At 36.6% G+C, this 7,004-nt stretch overlaps 1 non-coding gene across 1 annotated transcript; it reads left to right on the forward strand.

The window, feature by feature from the left end:
* The first annotated feature begins 3,417 nt into the window (after positions 1 to 3,417).
* LOC114230525 (U6 spliceosomal RNA) lies at positions 3,418 to 3,526 on the forward strand. The gene has a single exon (XR_003616443.2). It is a non-coding gene; the product is annotated as a U6 spliceosomal RNA (small nuclear RNA).
* The last annotated feature ends 3,478 nt before the right edge of the window (positions 3,527 to 7,004 follow it).

Below are 7,004 nucleotides of genomic sequence, written 5' to 3' on the forward strand. Positions count from 1 at the left end.
CGAAGCTTAGTCATTTAGAGTCATTCAGTTGTGGACTGAATGTGGCATTACCATCTATGGCTGAAAATTGCTTTCAGCTTTAAAACTGCACTGACTAGTCTGTAGTTAATCTTAGATCATTCACTCGCAAAATTAAATGAGCCAGAACGATGGTCTTTTTTTTCTTTTTATAAAATAATACATCACAAAACACTTATTTGCCCTGCCCAAAAGAGAGATCAAATTCATTTAAAGTCCCATAAACCAGAGTTGTGAATTTTTAATTTTATTTAGTAGCAGAGAAATAGAGGGTAAGCTATCTTCCTACAGCACATCATTGCTATAAATTTACATATGGAACATGGTTTGATGCTTAACCAACCTTTAATCTACCTTTGATGTATACTTCTACTTCGCTGTGGTCATGTGACACCCTTATTAATGCAAATGTAAAAAAGACTGTTTTGGATCTCTGATGTAATTAGCCATAAACCATGTTTTTTAAAAAAAGGAAGAGTGCCTACTTGAGTCACTGGAGTTGCATATAAAGTTCACAGTTATCACAGAAGAATAACCTTAGGAACTTCATTTAAGAATTTTCCTTCATTCATTCCTATATTTTCTGCCTAAGTAACTGTTAAAGACTATTTTATTATACCAGTTACATTCAACTAAGATTTGATTGCCAACTAATTTGTTTCATAAGAGTAAAGCATTTTAATTTTCATCAGATTTTTAATCCAGTTTCTTATAAATGTAAAATCACACTGAGGAAAAAAAAATGGCAAACTGAAGCAATAGGAAATATAATACTTCTTATCCTGGTTAGCATATATTATAACAATTTCAAACACATCATCTTTTAAATAAAAACATTGGGTGTGTTTACTTGTTGGTTCCCTCCCTTCCCACTGCTCTACCCCACAATGTGGACCAAATGTCTATGTTTTTATTTTTGGCAGTCATTAATTTTAGGCTCCAAAAAACATGAGCCACCACAAATGAGGTGAGGTCACCTCATAATGCCAGTTGGAGGCAAAAAGTTTGGGTATTTGAGGGTCTGACCGAGTGAGTCCCCTGGCGGATGACAGGACAATAAGGTTAGATATTGGAAAATAAGGTTCATGCTACTCTGTCACTGGGGCTGGTGCAAGCTGCCTGTTTGACGGAAAAGTTGGTGTGTGGTCTGGACCTCAAGAAAAAGGAAGTCAGCCACCCAAATCAAAATTACCCTGTCGGCTACCCAAAAATGATTTTCACAGCAACTTAAGGAGACAGGAAGAAAATGGTAAAAAAAAAAAAAAAAAAAAAAAAAAATTAAGATTGCACTTTATTTTGAGATTGTCTAGGGAAAGTCATGGATCTATCTCGATGTTATAAAAGTTCCTAAGTTAAGGTTATAATTGCCAAAGCCACATTGGTGACATCTCTTTATTTTTACTATATCTTGCAAGTATACATGACTCAAGTTGAACCATTCCAGAAATTAATCAGTCATTTTTAAAAATATAGTTTTATAAGCATAAGTGAATAAAATAAAATGCATTTCTACTTTGAACGCTCTTTTAAATTTAAACAAAAGCAAAATTGGCTGAAATTAATAGACAAATTAATAGTCACTCATAGTTTATATAATTATTTTGCCAACTATGGACATGTCTACTTCATTTGTAATAACCTAGATAGAAAGGATTTTGTGACCAAAAAATCATACTCATTTTTATTGAGACTGTTCTCCTTGTCTTAACAACTTTCTTGAGACCCCTTGACCTGATTCTAAACAATGTTATGATATTGCTAATTTAAAATAGGTATTAAATTTATATTTTTCAATAAATTTTAATGATATCAAAGGAAGTAAATCTAGTCAAGATTTGTCCTTTTCCCAAGAATATGGAAACAAAGATACATATATATTTTTAAATCTCATCTGAATATCAGGTGACCATTCTAAATACCGCACAGTATTAGCTTTGCCATCTCAAGAAAAATATCTGCATATTGTTGTTTATCCTGTAAAATATTCCTTTTTTTAATATCCTGAACCAAATAATTTCTCATTTTTACAGGCTTCACTTCACTTTTCTCACAGTGAATAAATTGCAACTTATTTCCATGAAATTCACAGATGACACAGATCTTTATTTTGCATAAAGGCATAAAGAAGTGTCTAATATCTTCAATATTCATCTGCTAAGTGGACATTTGCATTGGGTTAGAACAGAAAAAGAGCCCCAACCCTCCCGCAGTGACAGCTGTACAAAGGGATGACATCTGACAGCTGTGACAGTGCTGAAGGGAAACTCAGATGACTCGCAGCATCCATGATCCAATTACAGCACACATCCCTCTGACAGACCCAGCAGCTTGACTCCAGCGTTTGGAAGGACAGTATTGATCTCTTGTCAGAAACCAGTTGCCTGCCTGCAATTGTGTGCTGCTGAACTTTGAAAAGCTATAGTACCCTCTTAAATGATAGGGGCAGTCAGGTTATAGTATTCAGGTACAAAGAGAGGTGCAAAGGGTATCTGCTAAATGCTCTAAACTTGAACAAATCATAACAATATGACAGTCCAATCATACTCAAGGAGCCCAGCTGATGTAGCTGGCTACTGTCTGTGCTAATGGAAAGACAGCTCTTTGTGTTTAGTGGGATGATCTTACTTGATGAAAAGGCCACTGCAATTAGTGCATGCTGGTTGGCTGTGCTGGGTGACAGCAGCATGGATGGTATAATGGCAGCTGCCAATAACCCTAACTTCAAGAAAACAGACAATTAGGCCTTTGATCCTAACACTGTTAGTCCCTCTACTCCAGACCTCTGCTCTGCTTTTACTGTAAACCTCACAAGGGCAATGTGGTACAACTTCACCAAAGAGAACAACTTGGTCAAGAGGTCAATTACCTTTTTCCTCTTGCTTCTGTTCCTGCCTTCCTTAAAGGGAGAGGGAGAGAGAGAGAGACTGACTCATGCAAAATGTAACAAACAAATATTTCCTTTCAACTATAGTTTAAAGCTAATATATGAGCACAATGTTTAACATGCATAATTTTAAAATACATTTTCAAAAACAAGGTGGTGAAAACATAAGTTGCTAAATTTTATAGTAGAGCAATCAAATGGCAAGTGCTCTAATGTTTGAAGATACATGTAGCATTGAATGTTAAAAAGTATGTCAAAATCCTATGATAATTAAAGGTTATTTTCAGTTTTTATTACTTTAGGATGAGATAAAGATAGATGAAACATTCTAAATACTTGGAGCATACGTAAAACTTATAATGCAAATTATTTCAGTATTTTATCAAGTGCAGCTCCAGAACAGGTAAGTCACTAAGGTAGCAGTAAAACTAGATAAATATTGGATCTCACATACATGTATTCACATACAAAAACAATCATACCAGTACAGAGAAGTTCATATCAGAGAAATTCATGTTTGTTTCAGCAGCACATTTACTAAAAAAATTCAGAACGATATGGAGAATATTAGCCTGACCCCTGTGCTAAGATGACAAGGAAATTCAGGAAGCATTCTATAGTTTTAAATGAATATACTTTATGCCTCTCAAAGTTAGAACTTTTCTTAACTTTAAAAGTGTGTTTTTTTTTTCCTGAAATAGTTGAACAGATAATAAGTAGTATTCACTCTGAGTAGGCAGGTACATCAACTGAAACATACAGGATATGTTTACTGTTGGCATTTTCTTAAATTGTAAGTTTTGAAAAAAATGAGTTTATGTCAGTTTTATTTTCTTTATTTTTTTTTAAATATACTTTTATTGATTTTTTACAGAGAGGAAGGGAGAGGTATAGAGTTAGGAACATGGATCAGCTGCCTCCTGCACACCCCCTACTGGGGATGTGCCCGCAACCACCGTACATGCCCTTAACCGGAATTGAACCTGGGACCCTTCAGTCCACATGCCGACGCTCTATCCACTGAGCCAAACCAGTTAGGGCTATATCAGTTTTAGATACATTCTAATAGAAGGGGCATAATGGCAAAACTGGAAAACTGACATTATGTAAAACATAAATGTATCTTTCAAATAGTCAAATGTTGAGGAAAAGTTTGGTAGTATTAAAAGATAAAATAGGGGAAAAAAGAAAAGATAAAATATGGTATGGAAACTAGTGTTTTAGAAAGGAAGAGAGAACTGAGATCAAAACCATGAAAAAACAGGCTTTGGGAGACCTTTACAGCAGAAGAAAACTGAGACATAAGAGTTTCTAAGATTGAAGACACAACCAATGTGCTTCAGAAATACAAACTTAAATACTGGTAAAGATACTCCTGTTCACCAAAATGTAAATAAATGCTAATTAAACCTCATGATGTCACCCAAATATAAACTGGATAATAAAAAAGTAGTGAGGGTGTGGAGAAACAGACAATCTCTTTTTCTTCATAAGGATATAGACTCTCTTAAGGTTAATTCAGAAATATCTATCCACAATCTATATTACTTTAATCAAAATAATTCTTTACTTCACAAAGATTTATATGCAAAGCCATTCATTACAGTACTATTTATAACAAAAAAAAAAGAAAAGAAGTTGAATATTTAGTAAGAGGGGATTAATTAATTGTATCATGATACATACATAAAATAGAATAATACAGAGCCAATAAAAAGGAGGTGGATTTATATAAGCTGATATGAAATTTTCTCTAAGATATAAATATAGTATCAATTTATTTGTATAAAACTTATTTATCTATATATGTAAAGAGCCAGGGTCCGTAACGTCCAAAACGACTGAAGGCTTGACTGAACACCGGAAATCAGTCCTGCAGTCAGTGCTGGGTTGATCCAGCACTGACTGCCACACTGAAGGCACTTCAGCAACCCAGCACTGACTGCCAAGAGGGCTGCGATCAGGCCCAGGCAGAGGCCTGAGATAAGAAGCAGGGTCTGATTGCAGTCCCCATAGCAGTCAGTGCTGGGTTGGCGTGGCTGAAGTCAGTCCTGCAGTCAGTGCTGGGTCAGCGTGATGGCAGTCAGTCCTACAGTCAGTGAACATAGGGTCAATTAATAGTAAGTGAACATAGGGTCAATTAATATCTCTCTGAGAGGAGTTGAGAATATAAAGTACAGTGTAGAGCAATTACTTATATTATTTCACATAAAACTCTTTTCAACTAAGATATTTTCCTTTATTTAAAATGTATCTTTATTGTTGAAAGTATTACAGATCCCTTTGTTTTAGGTTTTTTGGTTTTTGTTTTTTGTTTTTTTCCCCCCATTGATCTCCTCCACCCTGCACCTGCCCCTTCCAGGCCTTCGCCAGACTATTATCTGTGTCCATGGGCTATTCCTATCTAATACATAAAAATCTAGAAAGATTTAGAGAAAAGGAAATAAAAGATACGCCAGGAAAATATTGAACAGAAGAGCTGAAGTTACTGCGTGAATACTGGATACAGGCTTGAAGCCAAAACACAACTCATGAGATAAAGTTAGTCATTGTAACATAACTAAGGGTTCCTTTCACTGAAGAGATAAGATGGTTCCCAATACTTATACACATAATAGAACAGTGTGGGGTTCAGAATGAGCCTCACCAAGATGTGTCTCAGTGGTATTCAGATTTTTGAGCTAAAGGCAATTTTAGCTTCAGGCTCAAGTAAAAATTCTGCCCCTCCCTTTAACTACCTAAAAAATATTGAATTAGAGGCCTTGCCCATAATAAGACATTATCCTATACTAGAGGCCCAGTGCACGAAACTCGTGCACTCGGGGGCGGGGGGGGTGGGTCCCTCAGCCCGGCCTGCACCCTCTCACAGATGGGAGTCCTTGGGGGATGTCCGACCGAGAGTCGGACATCCTTAGCTCTGCTGCGGAGGAAGGAGACGCTCCCGCCACCACTGCTGTGCTCACCAGCCATGAGCCCGGCTCAGGGCTTCTGACTGAGCGGCGCTCCCCCTATGGGAGCACTCTGACCACCAGGGAGCAGCTCCTGCTTTGAGCATATGCCTCCTGATGGTCAGTGTGCATCACAGTGTGCATCATAGCGACTAGTTGTTTCGTTGTTCAGTTGATTTGCATATTAGCCTTTTATTATCAAAAGGCTAATATGCAAATCAACTGAACAGCAGAACGACCAGTCGTTATGACATGCACTTTCTACCAGGGGGCAGATGCTCGATGCAGGAGCTGTCCCCTGGTGGTCAAGGTGCTCTCACAGGGGGAGCGCTGCTCAACCAGAAGCCGGGCTCATGGCTGGCTATCACAGCAGCAGTTGTGGGAGCCTCTACTGCCTCCGCAGCAGAGCTAAGGATGTCCAACTGATGGCTAAGGCCCACTCCCTATGGATATCCCTTGAGGCCTCCTGGACTGCGAGAGGGTTCAGAACAGGCTGAGGGACCCCCCTACTCCTATGAGCCTCTAGGATAAAATAAAAACTTATTTGTATAAAATACAACTTATTTGTATAAAAGTATACACAAAATAAACATATATGAATAGATGTCTGTGTATTTGTATATATGTGAATATGTATAATATACTTATATCTATATATGCTTTATGTATACTAACATACTTAGAAATACGAACAGGAAACTAATTGTGGTTAATTATTATGAGTGGGATATGGTAAGGAAGGCTTATTTTTTATTTATATTACCTTATATATTGGCATACATATGTATTACTTTGATGATTTTTATACTAGTTAATTAAATTATTTGTATCCATGACCTTTTGCTACCAATATTAAACTTGCTATGATAATTCATGTAGATGGAAGACACTGAGAAGAAAAAAAGTGCATTCTCTAAAAGCACAATATGTTAGAGATTTAAAAATGTAAAGATAGAACCAAAAACATTGGTACTCTTCATTCCTTTAGTAAAAAATTATTAGATATCTATTGTAGGTCATTTTATGCTAGTCTGGAAACGTTAAAAGTAAATAGTAGTGTGCCTGTCCACAAGAATCCCATGGTCTAGTTGGGAAGGTTGAAAAGAAAAAAATGAGTACAATGATGAAAGCTGAGTACCATGGTAGATAAAAGG

The sequence above is a fragment of the Eptesicus fuscus genome, chromosome 11 (assembly GCF_027574615.1).
Source record: "Eptesicus fuscus isolate TK198812 chromosome 11, DD_ASM_mEF_20220401, whole genome shotgun sequence".
Classification (NCBI taxonomy): domain Eukaryota; kingdom Metazoa; phylum Chordata; class Mammalia; order Chiroptera; family Vespertilionidae; genus Eptesicus; species Eptesicus fuscus.